Source organism: Balaenoptera musculus, chromosome 10, assembly GCF_009873245.2.
Source record: "Balaenoptera musculus isolate JJ_BM4_2016_0621 chromosome 10, mBalMus1.pri.v3, whole genome shotgun sequence".
NCBI lineage: Eukaryota > Metazoa > Chordata > Mammalia > Artiodactyla > Balaenopteridae > Balaenoptera > Balaenoptera musculus.
The window spans coordinates 22,862,294-22,879,242 of NC_045794.1; positions in this window are offsets into that span (position 1 = coordinate 22,862,294).

Genomic DNA, 16,949 nt, shown 5'->3' on the forward strand with positions numbered 1-16,949 from the left:
TTAAATCTTGTGTTGTAGATCCAGTCAAGTTTGGTCTTGATGTTGTCTTAGTTTGCTTCCTCGGAGAAGCCTGGCTGTCCCTCTAGTCTTGGTGGGGTTCCTGCTGTTTGGGTTCTAAGCTTGTGTTCTTTTTTTTTTTCAGAAAGTGAACCTTATTTCATAATTATACCTCCATTAGTGTGATTACTTGATTAATATCTGAATGCCCATTAGATGTTCAGCTCTATAAGCGCAGGGACTGTGTCTATCTGTGCTCACCATGATGTTCCCAGAGCCTAACCCAGGGACTGACACATAGTAAGTGCTCAATTAATACTTGTTGAATAAATACATAAATGGATGCAGGAAAAACATTAAATGTAAGTAATTAGAATGTATTCCTGGGAGTAGCGGGGAGGAGGCGGCAGTAGAAAATTTTAGAGTTAAGTGTTTAGGCACTGTAAAAGAATATCTTTAAGATACTTCTTGTAGATGTAACAGCAGGAGATAAAGAGTCAATACATTTAAGGGAAACAGCATATCAGAAAAAAATGTGAAAAACTCTCAGCTTTCCAGAAAATCTGATAAATTCCTTATATAGATTTTAATACTTTATATATATAGTCCTATATATAGAGTATTAAACTATATACATATAGTTTAATACTTTCTGCTCTGAGCTATATTTGAGTGTTTTTCTAAAATAGTGTTCTCTTTTTATATGGCATATAAAGGCTATCTGTTTTCTTGAGTAAAATATTTTCCTAACCTAGTGTCACTGGTTAATAAACTGTCTTTATACTGTAAGATCTGGAATAGAAAGACTCATTCAAACTTTAAGTAAATAGAGAAATTAGATTACAAGAAAAGAGGCTTTGCCTTAATTTTTTTTTTTAAACCTCTTTGTAGTTTTCTGGGCTTTTTCTACTGAATCTTGGTTGGTAGATTTTCTAAGTAAGATTTTTGACACCTTTTATACCTTTTATTCAATACTTCTAAATAAGAAAAAAAAATACTCCTTTCCCACCATCTTATAGCTCTGGGGAAAAATACTATAAGATTTCCACTGTGGGTGAAGAAAATTTTTATTCACTCTAAAAAATCAGGGTCATCTTCTTTTCAGAACTTTTTTCCCCTAAATCTGAGAACATATTCAAGGGAAACAAAGGTGGAAAGTTTTCAACAATCCAGTGGGGAATTCCTCTTAGGGACAAAAGAAGTAAAATACCTAGAGAGGATGGTTGCATGGAATTAGCAAGATTGATATAAATATTTCTAGTGGATAAAAAAAGTATGTGAATTAGTGGGTTAACAGTTGATTTAATGAGAGACAAATCGGTTTCTCAGTTTTGTGGGAGAACAAAGATCAACTGACTTCCCTCAAATTTAAATGTAATGATTTATCAGTTCTCCAACATACTGATTCACTGGGGCTTTTAGGTTTATGGTTCTTAGTATGAGAGAGAAAGATAATTCCCTTTGTAGTTTTTTATTTTTATTTTTTAAAGAAGGAAAAAGAGCCGTGGTTGGCATTTTTGCAAGGATTTTACTTAAGAATCTGTTGAACACTTTAAAAGTTGATTAAAGGAAGAAATACAAGGGTCACAGGTGAGTGGAAAAAAATTACACCTGAGCTTGAGGAGAAGCAAAGTCACACTTCAAGAAGGGCAAAATCAGAAGTGTTGCAGTACAATCTCCCTAATGCTAAGATGGTACATTTACACATTTTAAAAATTGAAGTATAGTTGATTTACAATGTTGTGTTAATTTCTGCTCTACAGCAAAGTGATTCAGTTATACATATATATGTGTACATTCTTTTTTAAATATTCTTTTCCATTATGGTTTATCATAAGATATTGAATATAGATCCCTGTGCTATACAGTAGGACCTTGTTGTTTATCCATTCTATATACAATAGCTTACATCTGTTAACCTCAACCTCCCACTCCAGTCCTCCCCCCAACCCCCTCTCCCTTGGCAACCACCAGTCTGTTCTCTATGTATGTGATTCTTTTTAAAGTTTTTTTTTTTTTTTTTTGCCACGCTGTGTGGCATGCAGAACTTCCCCAACAAGGGATTGATCCCGTGCCCCCTGGAGTGGAAGGGTGGAATCTTAACCACTGGACCTCCAGGGAGGTCCCTATGTCTGTGATTCTGTTTCTGTTTCTTAGATAGGTTCCTTTGTGTCATATTTTAGATTCCACGTATAAGTGATATCATATGGTATTTGTCCTTCTCTTTCTGGCTTACTTCACTTAGTATGATAATCTTTAGTTGCATCCATGTTGCTGCAAATGGCACTATTTCATTCTTTTTTATGGCTGAGTAGTATTCCATTGTATATATGTACCACATCCTCTTTATCCATTCATCTGTTGATGGACATATAGGTTGTTTCTATGTCTTGGATATTGTGAATAGTGCTGCTATGCACATAGGGGTGCATGTATCTTTTTGAATTATAGTTTCATCTGGATATGTGCCCAGAAGTGGGATTGCTGGATCATATATTAATTCTATTTTTAGTTTTCTGAGTTACCTCCTTACTGTTTTCCATAGTGGCTGCACCAACTTACATTCCTACCAACAGTGTAGGAGGGTTCCCTTTTCTCCACACCCTCTCCAGCATTTGTTATTTGTAGACTTTTTAATGATGGCCATTCTGACCAGTGTGAGGTGCTACCTCATTGTAGTTTTGATTTGCATTTCTCTAATAATGAGCAATGTTTGAACATCTTTTCATGTGTCTATCGGCCATCTGTATTTCTTCTTTGGAGAAATGTCTATTTAGATCTTCTGCTCATTTTTTGATTGGGTTGTTTGTTTTTTTGTTGTTGTTGAGTTGTATGAGCTGTTTGTATATTTTGGGAATTAAGCCCTTATCAGTCTCATCATTTGCAAATATTTTCTCCCATTCTGTAAGTTGTCTTTTCATTTTGTTTATGGTTTTCTTTGCTGTGCAAAAGCTTGTAAGTTTGATTAGGTCCCAATTGTTTATTTTTGTTTTTATTTCTATTGCCTTGGAATACTGACCTAAGAAAACATTGGTACAATTTATATCAGAGAATGTTTTGCCTATGATCTCTTCTAAGAGTTTTATGGTGTCATGTCTTATGTTTAAGTCTTTAAGCCATTTTTATTTTTGTGTATGGTGTGAGGGTGTGTTCTAAGATCATTGATTTACATGTGGCTGTCAACTTTCCCAGCACCACTTGTTGAAGAGACTGTCTTTTCCCCTTTGTATATTCTTTCCTCCTTTGTCAAAGATTAATTGACTGTAGTTATGTGGGTTTATTTCTGGGCTCTCTATTCTGTTCCATAAGATAGTATATTTAATTTTTCTCTCTGATTCTTGGAGAATGTATCCAGTTAAGTAGTCATCTATCTTGCCTCATAATTAATGCTAGAAACTTTTTATTTCTGTTATTTGATAAACTCAAGAAACAATTAAAGTTATTTTATTCACAGAATATCTACTTCAGTCCTCAGATTTAGTGTAATAAGTTGATTTAAAAGTTTGCTTACACAAAATGAACCAACATTAAACATTAATTATCCACAACTAAAGATAAAAGTGCGAACAAATGACTAAAATATCCACACTAATAAATGCAAGATTGTTTAAAATACCTCTTAGTGTCTTAGCATACCTAAAAACAATGGGATAAAAAAAAAATCTTACTAAATTTGAGGTTTATGGGAATTCCCTGGCGGGCCAGTGGTTAGGACTCAGCGCTTTCACTGCTGGGGCCAGGGTTTGACCCCTGGTCAGGGAACTAAGATCCTGCAAGCCGTGTTGTGCAGCCAAAAAATAAAATAAAATAAAATAAATAAATAAATAAATAAATAAATTTCCGGTTTATGGAAGTTGTGATTGAACTAAATTAGAGGAATTTAATGTATTTCTCCATTTTCCTTAGAGATTCCCATGGAGAGAAAATAAATGTCCACAATCATAAATTATATTTTTATTATTAATTTTTAGTTTCCCTTTATTAATAAGTAATTAATATTCTTGGAGATAATTTAGAAGATCCAGATTTTGAAAAAGAAGAAAATAAAAAACCATCCATCATTTCATCACCAAAAAATAACCATTACGAACATTTTGTTGTCTATCTGTTCAGACTCTTTTTGGCCTTCGTATATGATACATATTGTTTCAATTAAAAAATGGAATCATAATACATATTATTTTTATGTAACCTACTTTTTTTCACTTAAACATGTTGAAAATAAATTTGAAAATAAATTATGTCACTTAAATACCTGACGTTTTAGCAATTTGTATATTGTTGGACATCTAGTTTGTTTATAATCTGTGATAAAGATATTTATTAGATGCATTATTTATATAAAAGGCATTAAAAATTACTAACAATTTCTTCTGCTGGATTTATGGGATAAAAATACTTCTGATTTTGGAGAGAAAAAGTAAAAATCAGGGTTAAACTTTATTAGATAAAATGTTATTTAACAACACCCAAATAATGCTTACTCCTACTATTCTAAGTACTTTAGAAATATTAAATCACTTAATCCTCCTAATAACTCTATGAGGTACATACTGTTACTATCCCCATTTTACAGATGGGAAAATGAAGCACAAAGAGCTTAGCCAACTTGCCCAATGTTATACAGGTAGTAAGTGGTAGAGCTAGTCTAGCATGTGGGTCCATGCTCTTAGCCATTCCCTTACAAGGCTTCTCTCTGTTGATGTTTTTCTGGGGTATCTGAGAATTGGGATTTGAGATGTTAATGGGACAGCACGGGAGTATCCCAGAAAGACAATTTGGTGAGCATGAGAAGGTTCTGGGAATGGAGAGGGTCTTGCATAATCATTTTGAAATTAAGGGAACCTAGAACTTCTTAGATCAGGAACAGAAGGCCAGGCATCCATTATTTTGTTAAGACCAAAAATGGAAAACCTTATCTGAAGAAATCTGTATCACCCTCTCTTCAAATCTTTTGTGATTTTATAATGCGGCTTTCCAAAACATAATTATTATGCAGAACGTAATTTTTTCCTCTTCCTTTCATCATTTTGCTGTGAAGTAAATTGAATTAATATAATTTACTTAATGAGAAAAGATTTTTAAACTGCATTTACAGATATAGGCTCTCTTAAATGCCCCAAAACTTGTTATCTTGGCTTTAATATAATTAAATTTGGGAAATCCTGTTCCCATAGAGAAATGACAACATAATACTGCTAGTTTACCATCAAACTTAGTGAACATAAAGATTAACTTAAAAGCAGACTATCCTAAAAGCAACCTCTAAACAGGCAGCTAAAACCAGCAAAAGACCTAGCTTACTGTGACAATGAGACATATTAGGAGCAAGTAAGGAAATGCTCCAAGAACAGAACTATTCAGAAGTCTCTGGAATTGCATGGAAGGCAAATTTAGCAAGAGAGATTAGTTGTTCTGAAGATGAACAAAGGCCCTTGTGGTCCTCACTGAGGCTGTCCTTCTTTTGGGGAGGTTTGTGCAGCTGCTTTTCACTGTTACATTTACAGGGCCTGGAGTTCTCAATAATGTTTAAAACTGTTGGTGCAACGTGTAAAATTTAATTCTGACAAGTTAATAAGCCCAGCCGGTGGTGAGGTAGGAGGAAGAGAGGAATGTAACCAGGCAATGGGACAAAAGGGAGGGAGTGCAGACGGAACAGGTGACCCACGGGAGTAAGGCTTATCGCATTTCATCATCACGTTGTATCATATTTTAGAGCTAGTTCAGACCACTTAACGCTACATCAGAGGTAACTACAGGAAAACTAAATTTACTGAACTGAAAACATTATTTCGCTGGATTCCAGTGCAAGTTTTATTCCTTTGGAAAGACTTGGTTTCCATAATATCTCACAGCAACCCTTCTTCATCACCCAAGAGGATTGTTCTGGAACTTCACCATGCTGCTAACTGTGGAGAGGTCCCAGGGAGGTCCGATTCTCCACTGCACAGCTGAGAAGGGGAGGAGTCTGTGGTAGAACCAGAGAAAGTTCTACCACAGAAACTTGTCTCCAAAGACAATTTCTCCCTCTTGTAGTAGTCACCCCACCAGCCACATGGTTCAGGAAGCTTAATGTAAGGAATCAGACTCTTTCTACGTAGTCTAAAAGTGACCACAAAAATAACTCTAAATAAATCAGACTCAAGCTTGATCAGTGTAGCCTAAAGGGGCCAAAAGACATAGTTTGATTACATGATAAACATGACAAAGATCCAAGCTTGGAGAAACTGTGGGATTGGTATTGCTTGGTTGCACTATTTGAGGATTCTCTCACTAAATTTAAGACAGTTGAAGCAACCTATTCTGAACATTGACCTAGATTTATTCTATAAGTGGCCTCAAAACTACAGGAAACTTTGGGAACTGGCAAACTGAAATCAAGGTATGGGAAGATACTCAAGAACAGCTCCAAGCAAATATTTTCAAAGATGCTGTTACTTTGTTTCAGAAAAAGTAAAATTATCCTTCCATCCATTCATTCATTCAACCAATCATTCAGCAAATATTTATTAAGTGGTACTAGGTGCCAGGAGCATCCAGAGGTGAGTGAGGCAGGTCCCAGCCTTGTGGTCTTGAGTCCACTGGGGGAAGCCCAGTTCCATCAGAGACATGCCCTTCCTGTGTGACCATTTTTATTATGCAGGGCTTGGGTTCTGACTTCTATTTTTAACTTAGGCTTTCAATAACTGGACTTGGAGTCAACAGAATACAGTAGCAGCTACCATTTATTACTACTTACTAGGTGCCTTCCATATGTGATCTCATTTAAATCCTGACAACAGGCAGGCCTGAAGTAGCCTATAGGGGGCCTTGTGCAAATTAGAAACAGGTACCGCTGCATGGTAGATACCGCCCAGGGATCTGAGCCCAAGTGGGATGTCAGCCCCTTCTCACCTCCTCCACTAGGTACGTTTGTGCAGTTCGCAGGCTGCACAACTGTACTTGGCAGGCTTCTCAAGAAGCTAGTTAAAGTATCATCAACCCTGTTTCACGGAGAAGGACACTGAGGTTACGAGAAATTAAATAGCTTTCCCAAAGTCATACAGTTAGTAAGTGGCAGAGCCTTGACTCAGAGCCACATTTATCTGGTTCTGAAAGCCTGTTGGCTTTCTGCTACTTCGATTTTCCTTCTTGCTGTTTTGCTAAGGCTTACCAAATCTCGCACTGCGGAGGCAACATAACAGAATTCTCAAGAGCCTATTACTTCCCATGCATGTTCTCCATATGGTCTTGGAAGTCTTTCCCTTTGATTCTCTCTTACTAACAATGTTAATGGTAATAGCGAAATAATTTTCATTATTGATGGTGCAATTTAAATCCAGGACATTTAAGCAAACACTTAATACAAATATTATTTTTAGGCACTATATAAAGCTTGTGGGTAGAGGTAATATACATTTAAAAGTTAACATGTGAATGTATACAAAGACAATTTAATGATTTTTTTTAAGTGGCCTGACCTTTGAGAGGATTTACCTGCACCTCTGTCTTTCAAGGCCACCCCTGAATGGGAATTATCAGTCCGTTATCAACCCAAACTAACTTCACCCAGCCCATCCGTCTGTGAACCAAGCTTGGGTTTTTCTTCCTCTGCTGGCTGGTCGTTGGGAAACCACCATGAGGCCATAGGCATGAACTGAGGAAGAGATGTCAGTCAGGGCAATGGCAGGGTGATCCCAGGGGTTGGGGTCATTTTCCATGCAGTTTATTTGGGCCTCTGTGCCTATTCAAGCACTGTCTCCAGGGTACCACTTATCTCTTTCAGCAGCACATTGCTGCTGGGTCCGCCTAACTTAGCACTTGGGGATCTGAGAGCATCCAGCTCATGATGAGCAATTCTGGACACAGGGTCACATGATGTCCCATGGTGAGGTACTCAGACTATATCAGGGCCCGGTAGCCTGCCAGGAGCTGCATTTTGAATGATGCATAGTTCTCTGCAGCAAATGGCATGGCATCATTTGACAACCTTAGAGGTCTGTGTTGCAATCCTCCTACTGGGACTTGCCAAAGAACTCACACGGCATCTTTTCTTCCACTGGTACTCCTGCTACCATGGGATCTGCGGGGTGTACGACCCAAGCCGCAAGGTTGCTTTTATTACTGGACCTGCTACAAAGCCTTCTCTTGCTCTGGGCTCCACTTCAAAGCTAGCAACCTTCCTATAAATGGATTGAAGGAGTGTATCTCAGTGTGGAATAGCCTGCAAGCAAATGATAAACAGACCTGACAAGGGACTTCCCTGGTGGTCCAGTGGGTGAGACTCTGTGCTCCCAATGCAGGGGCCCGGGTTGGGGAACTAGATCCCACATGCATGCCGTAACTAAAATATCCTGCGTGCCACAACTAACACCTGGAGCAGCCAGAATAAAAAAATAACTTAAAAAAAAAAAGAGGCCTGACAAGTGGTGTCCTTCTTTTTTATAGATTGGAAGTGAAAGATGCAGTAACCTACCTTGTACTTGGGAGGGGATAGCCCTGCATGACCTATGCTAATCTGGCAGGCCTCTGGATCTTTCTAGGGTTGACTTCTCACCCTCTGGAATTCTATATGTCTCATCAAGGCATCAAGGGTACATGGCACATTTTGCTCATTAACATGTTTCCTCAAAATGATGGACAAATGTAATTTTTGTGAAATGTCCAAATAGTATGGATCCTTATAAGAGAAAATGGGAGAATTAACATAGTCCCTGGGCAATCCTGTGAATATATACTGTTGTCATTCCATGCCAATGAAAACTGCTTTCGGTCCTTCTTTTTGAAAGATATGGAAAATAATATGCTCACCAGATCAAATGCACACTACATACTTGAGGCTCTGTTCATCTTCTTTAGTCAAGGTCCCACATCCAGCCCAGCGGCTGCAAGTGGGGCTACTCCTTTGTCACAGTTAAGTAATGAGTGATCATCCACCATCTGGTTTTCATAGATGCCAGAATAAGTTAATGGGAGCTACCACCCCTGCATCCTTCAAAGCTCTGAGGATAGCTCTAATCTCTTCCATGCTCCTCTGAGATGTGACTTGGTTCTTTTACTGTCTTGGCTGGATGGGGAGGTGGGTAGTTTCAGAGGATCCCACTTGACTTTTTCTTCTACAATGAGGCTCTTACTCTAAAAGGAAAAAAGATAAGACATGCATCTCATCACATTCTAATTAAGAAGAGAGTCATGACTGGAAGAACAAGGCATTTCAACCCCTAAACCTTCACAAAGCTATACATATGGTGTACCTCTTATGTCCCAAGGCTCATTCTCTCGTTTCATCTCATTTACCTCAGTTACACTCTGGCACCTCACTTTAGCTGCCCTTCATAGCTCTGGCTTTCTGTCCAGCGGTGTCTCTGCTCTGCAGTGGGTCACCTGCAGCAACCTTCTTAGCTTTTCTGTCAAATGTGCAAACCTGGAAACAGGAGGGGCTTAACACCCTTTACCAGTGGGGAAGGGACCATAGAGAAGTCCTGTCTTATGTCCCTCAGGCAGACAATGCAGAGGTCCATTCCATCTGACTCTTTATAGAGAGTTCTGCAGAGAACACCTCAGTTTCCCACAGTGGTGATCAGCTTTATAACACATCACACCCTTGATTTCACTTTCCTTCCATCCAGTTTCACTCTGGCACATTCCCACTCCTGCTCCCTAGGATCACTGACTAAAACAGCATCACTGTGTGCAAGCTCTTGTTTCAGGATCTACTATGTGAGCTCAGTGTGGCACTATTAAACATAAGATTTATTCATGTTGAGATTGGTTCAAGATGGCGAACTAGAAGGACATGCTCTCACTCCCTCTAGCGAGAGCACCAGAATCACAACTAACTGCTGAATAATCATTGACAGGAGGAAACTGGAACTCACCAAAAAAGATACCCCACATCCAAAGACAATGGAGAAGCCATAATGAGATGGTAGGAGGGGCGCAATCACAATAAAATCAAATCCCATAACTGCTGGGTGGGTGACTCACAGACTGGAGAGCACTTATACCACAGAAATCCACACACTGGAGTGAAGGTCCTGAGCCCCACATCAGGCTTCCCAACTTGGGGGTCTGGCAATGGGAGGAGGAATTCCTAGAGAATCCGACTTTGAAGGCTAGCGGGATTTGATTGCAGGACTTCAACAGGACTGGGGGACACAGAGACTCCACTCTTGGAGGGCACACACAAAGCAGTGTGCGCATTTGGACCCAGGGGAAGTAGCAGTGACCCCACAGGAGACAGAACCAGACCTACCTGCTAGTGTTGGAGGGTCTCCTGCAGAGGCAGGGGGTGGCTGTGTCTCACGGTGAGGACAAGGACACTGGCAGCAGAAGTTCTGGGAAGTACTCCTTGGCGTGAGCCCTCCCAGAGTCCAACATTAGCCCCACCAAAGAGCCCGGGTAGGCTCCAGTGTTGGGTCGCCTCAGGCCAAACAACCAACAGGGAAGGAACTCAGCCCAACCCATCAGCAGACAAGCGGATTAAGGTTTTACTGAGATCTGCCCACCAGAGCAACAGCCAGCTCTACCAACCACCAGTCCCTCCCATCAGGAAACTTGCACAAGCCTCTTAGATAGTCTCATCCACCAGAGGGCAGACAGCAGAAGCAGGAAGAACTACAATCCTGCAGCCTGTGAAACAAATACCACATTCACAGAAAGATAGACAAGATGAAAAGGCAGAGGGCTATGTATCAGATGAAGGAACAAGATAAAACCCCAGAAAAACAACTAAATGAAGTGGAGATAGGCAACCTTCCAGAAAAAGAATTCAGAATAACGATAGTGACAATGATCCAGGACCTCGGAAAAAGAATGGAGGCAAAGATCGAGAAGATGCAACAAATGTTTAACAAAGACCTAGAAGAATTAAACAACAAACAAACAGAGATGAACAATACAATAACTGAAATGAAAACTACACTAGAAGGAATCATTAGCAGAATAACTGAGGCAGAAGAATGGATAAGTGACCTAGAAGACAGAATGGTGGAATTCACTGCTGTGGAACAGAATAAAGAAAAAAGAATGAAAAGAAATGAAGACAGCCTAAGAGACCTCTGGAACAACATTAAACACAACAACATTCGTATTATAGCAGTCCCAGAGGAGAAGAGAGAGAGAAAGGACCTGAGAAAATATTTGAAGAGATTATAGTTGAAAATTTCCCTAACATGGAAAAGGAAATAGCCACCCAAGTCCAGGAAGTGCAGAGAGTCCCAGGCAGGTTAAACCCAAGGAGAAACATGCTGAGACACATAGTAATCAAATTGGCAAAAATTAAAGACAAAGAAAAATTATTGAAAGCAGCAAGGGAAAAAAACCAAATAACATACAAGGGAACTCCCATAAGGTTAACAGCTGATTTCTCAGCAGAAACTCTACAGGCCAGAAGGGAGTGGCATGACATATTTAAAGTGATGAAAGGGAAGAATCTACAATCAAGATTACTCTACCTGGCAAGGATCTCATTCAGATCTGATGGAGGAATCAAAAGCTTTACAGAAAAGCAAAAACAAAGAGAATTCAGCACCACCAAACCAGCTCTACAACAAATGCTAAAGGAACTTCTCTAAGTGGGAAACACAAGAGAAGAAAAGGACCTACAAAAACAAACCCAAAGCAATTAAGAAAATGGTCATAGGAATATACATATTGATAATTACCTTAAATGTGAATGGATTAAATGCTCCAACCAAAAGACACAGGCTCACAGAATGGATACAAAAATAAGACCCATATATATGCTGTCTACAAGAGACCCACTTCAGACCTAGGGACACATACAGACAGAAAGTGAGGGGATGGAAAAAAATATTCCATGCAAATGGAAATCAAAAGAAAGCTAGAGTAGCAATTTTCATATCAGAAAAAATAGATTGTAAAATAAAAACTATTACAAGAGACAAAGAAGGACACTACATAATGATCAGGGGATCAATCCAAGAAGAAGATATAACAATTATAAATATATATGCACCCAACATAGGAACACCTTAACACATAAGGCAACTGCTAACAGCTATAAAAGAGGAAATTGACAGTAACACAATAATAGTGGGGTATTTTAACACCTCACTTACACCAATGGACAGATCATCCAAACAGAAAATTAATAAGGAAGCACAAGCTTTAAATGACGCAATTGACCAGATAGATTTAATTGATATTTACAGGACATTCCATCCAAAAAGAGCAGATTACACTTTCTTCTCAAGTGCCCACAGAGCATTCTCCAGGATAGATCACATCTTGGGTCACAAATCAAGCCTCAGTAAATTTAAGAAAATTGAAGTCATACAAGCATCTTTTTTGACCACAATGCTATGAGATTAGAAATCAATTACAGGGAAACAAACGTGAAAAACACAAACACATGGAGGCTAAACAATACGTTACTAAATAACCAAGAGATCACTGAAGAAATCAAAGAGGAAATAAAAAAATACCTAGAGACAAATGACAATGAAAACACGACGATCCAAAACTGATGGGATGTGGCAAAAGCAGTTCTAAGAGGGAAGTTTATAGCAATAAAAGCCTACCTCAAGAAACAAGAAAAACCTCAAATAAACAATCTAACCTTACACCTAAAAGAACTAGAGAAAGAAAAACAAACAAAACCCAAAGTTAGCAGAAGGAAAGAAATCATAAAGATCAGAGCAGAAATAAATGAAATAGAAACAAAGAAAACAATAGCAAAGATCAATAAAACTAAAACCTGGTTCTTTGAGAAGATAAACAAAATTCATAAACCATTAACCAGACTCATCAAGAAAAAGAGGGAGAGGACTCAAATCAATAAAATTAGAAATGAAAAAGGAGAGGTTACAACAGACACCACAGAAATACAAAGCATCCTAAGAGACTACTACAAGCAACTCTATGCCAATAAAATGGACAACCTGGAAGAAATGGACAAATTCTTAGAAAGGTATAACCTTCCAGGACTGAAACAGGAAGAAGTAGAAAATATGAACAGACCAATCACAAGTAATGAAATTGAAACTGTGATTAAAAATCTTCCAACAAACAAAAGTCCAGGACCAGATGGCTTCACAGGTGAATTCTGTCAAACATTTAGAGAAGAGCTAACACCCATCCTTCTCAAACTCTTCCAAAAAATTGCAGAGGAAGGAACACTCCCAAACTCATTCTATGAGGCCACCATCACCCTGATACCAAAACCAGACAAAGATACTACAAAAAAAAGAAAATTACAGACCAATATCACTGATGAATATAGATGCAAAAATCCTCAACAAAATACTAGCAAACAGAATCCAACTGCACATTAAAAGGATCATACACCATGATGAAGTGGGATTTATCCCAGGGATGCAAGGATTCTTCAATATATGAAAATCAATCAATGTGATACACCATATTAACAAACTGAAGAATAAAAACCATATGATCATCTCAATAGATGCAGAAAAAGCTTTTCACAAAATTCAACACCCATTTATCATAAAAACTCTCCAGAAAGTGGGCATAGAGGGAACCTACCTCAACATAATGAAGGTCATATATGGCAAACCAACAGGAAACATCATTCTCAATGGTGAAAAACTGAAAGCATTTCCTCTAAGATCAGGAACAAGACAAGGTTGCACACTCTCACCACTATTATTCAACCTAGTTTTGGAAATCCTAGCCATGGCAATCAGAGAAGAAAAAGAAATAAAAGGAATACAAATTGGAAAAGAAGTGAAACTGTCACTGTTTGCAGACGACATGGTACTATACATAGAGAATCCTAAAGATGCCACCAGAAAACTCCCATTTACCATTGCAACAAAAAGAATAAAATACCTAGGAATAAACCTACCTAGGGAGACAAAAGACCTGTATGCAGAAAACTAAAGGACACTGATGAAAGAAATTAAGGATGCTACAAACAGATGGAGAGATATACCATGTTCTTGGATTGGAAGAATCAATATTGTGAAAATGACTCTACTCCCCAAAGCAATCTACAGATTCAATGCAATCCCTATGAAGCTACCAATGGCATTTTTTTACAGAACTAGAACAAAAAATCTTAAAATTTGTATGGAGACACAAAAGACCCTGAATAGCCAAAGCAGTCTTGAGGGAAAAAAACAGAGCTGGAGGAATCAGACTTCCTGACTTCAGACTATACAACGAAGCTACAGTAATCGAGACAATATGGTACTGGCACAAAAACAGAAATATAGATCAATGGAACAAGATAGAAAGCCCACAGATAAACCCACGCATCTATGGTCAACTAATCTATGACAAAGGAGGCAAGGATATACAATGGAGAAAAGACAGTCTCTTCAATAAGTGGTGCTGGGAAAACTGGACAGCTACATGTAAAAGAATGAAATTAGAACACTCCCTAACACCATACACAAAAATAAACTCAAAATGGATTAGAAACCTAAATGTAAGACTGGACACTATAAAACTCTTAAAGGAAAACATAGGAAGAACACTCTTTGACATAAATCACAGCAAGATCTTTTTTGATCCACTTCCTAGAGTAATGGAAATAAAACCAAAAATAAACAAATGGGACCTAATGAAACTTAAGAGCTTTTGCAAAGCAAAGGAAACTACAAACAAGATGAAAAGACAACCCTCAGAATGGGAGAAAATATTTTCAAACGAATCAACAGGCAAAGGATCAATCTCCAAAATATATAAACAGCACATGCAGCTTAATATTAAAAAAATAAACAACCCAATCCAAAAATGGGCAGAAGACCTAAATAGACATTTCTCCAAAGAAGACATACAGATGGCCAAGAAGCACATGAAAAGCTGCTCAGCATCACTAATTATTAGAGAAATGCAAATCAAAACTACAATGAGGTATCACCTCACACCAGTTAGAATGAGCATCATCAGAAAATCTACAAACAGCAAATGCTGGAGAGGGTGTGGAGAAAAGGGAGCCCTCTTGCGCTGTTGGTGGGAATGTAAATTGATACAGCCAGTATGGAGAACAGTATGGAGGTTTCTTAAAAAACTAAAAATAGATTTGCCATATGACCCAGGAATCCCACTACTGGGCATATACCCAGAGAAAACCATAATTCAAAAAGACATATGCACCCCAATGTTCATTGCAACACTATTTACAATAGCCAGGTCATGGAATCAACCTAAATGCCCATCGACAGACAAATGGATAAAGAAGATGTGGTACATATATACAATGGAATATTACTCAGCCATGAAAAGGAACGAAATTGGGTCATTTGTAGAGACGTGGATGAATCTAGAGACTGTCATACAGAGTGAAGTAAGTCAGAAAGAGAAAAACAAATATCATGTATTAACTCATATATGTGGAACCTAGAAAAATGGTACAGATTAACCAGTTTCCAGAGCAGAAATTGAGACACAGATGTAGAGAACAAAAGTATGGACACAAAGGTGGGAAAGTGGGGTGGGGTGGTGGTGGTGGGATGAATTTGGAGATTGGAGTTGACATATATACAGTAATATGTATAAAATGGATAACTAATAAGAACCTGCTGTATAAAGAAATAAATTAAATTAAATTAAAAAAATTTAAAAAAACCCAAAAAACCACAGTGGGATACCACATTATACCTGTTAGAATGGCTAAAATTTAAAAGACTGACCATATTATGTGTTGGGGGAAGGTGTGGAGGAAATGAAACTCATATGGGCTGCTGGGAATGTACAATGATACAACAACTTTGAAAATAGTTTGGCAGTTTCTCAAAAAGTTGAAGGAACAGCTGCCATATGACCCAGTCATTCCATTCCTAGGTATTTATCCAAGAGAAAAGAAAGCATATGTTCATGAAAAGACTTGTACATGAATGTTCATGGAAGGTTTATTTTTAATAACCTCAAATTTGAAACAACCTAAATATCTACCAACAAATGAATGGTTAAACTGTGATGAATATGTTCATTATCTTGATGATGGTGATGGTTTCCAGTTGTACACATATGACAAAACTTGTCAAATTGTACATTTTAAATATGTGCAGTTTATTGCATACCAATTGTATATCAGTAAAGTTCTATAAAAAATGATTTATTCATGTTATTATAGAAAGTCAAAACATACATGTAGACACTTAGAAGAAAAGCTCATGCAAGACCTACTACCCAAGCGTAAGCTTTCTAGATTGTTGTTTATGCATATACTTTTTTGAAAAATGGGACAAGATTTTTTTAACTTATTCTCATTCTATATATTGCAGTCATTTTTCGTGTGCCTGCTCATGCATGGTATTCTATCACACAGTGTGACTGCAACTAATTCAACATTGTCTCACATTTGGACTTCAAATTTGTTTCCCAGCTCTGTGATTCTAAAGCAGTGCTATGATTTACAACCTTGAAGCTATTTAAGAAGCAGCAGTAGGTATGGTATCACTTATATGTGGAATCTTAAAAAAACAAAGAGCCAATTTCATAGAAACAGAAAATAGAATGGTGGTTGCCAGGGGTTGAGGGGAGGGGGAAATGGGGAGATATAGGTCAAAGGGCACAAACTTTCAATTATAGAAGAACAAGTTCTGAGTATCTAATGTACAGCATGGCGACTACAGCTAATAATAAGGTATTGTATACTTAAAGTTGCTGAGAATAGATCTTAAGCATCCTCACCACACACACAGAGTTAACTATGTGAGGTGATGTATGTGTTAATTATCTTGATCTTGGTAATTATTTCATTATATTTATAAAATAAAATAATTTATATATATAAAATCATCACATCATACACTTTAAATATACATGACTATATTTGTCAATTATTCCTCAGTAATGTTTGGAAAAGCAAGATCACTAGAAAGAGACCATACCTTTGGAAATTAAGAGGTCTATAGGTCAAAGAAGAAATAGAGGGAAAAAAAAAGAAGTAGCAGTATATCATAGTGGTTGAAATTTTGTACAAGCTCAGGACTCAAGCTGATTGATTTAAATCCTGGGTACTCTATTAGTTATATATT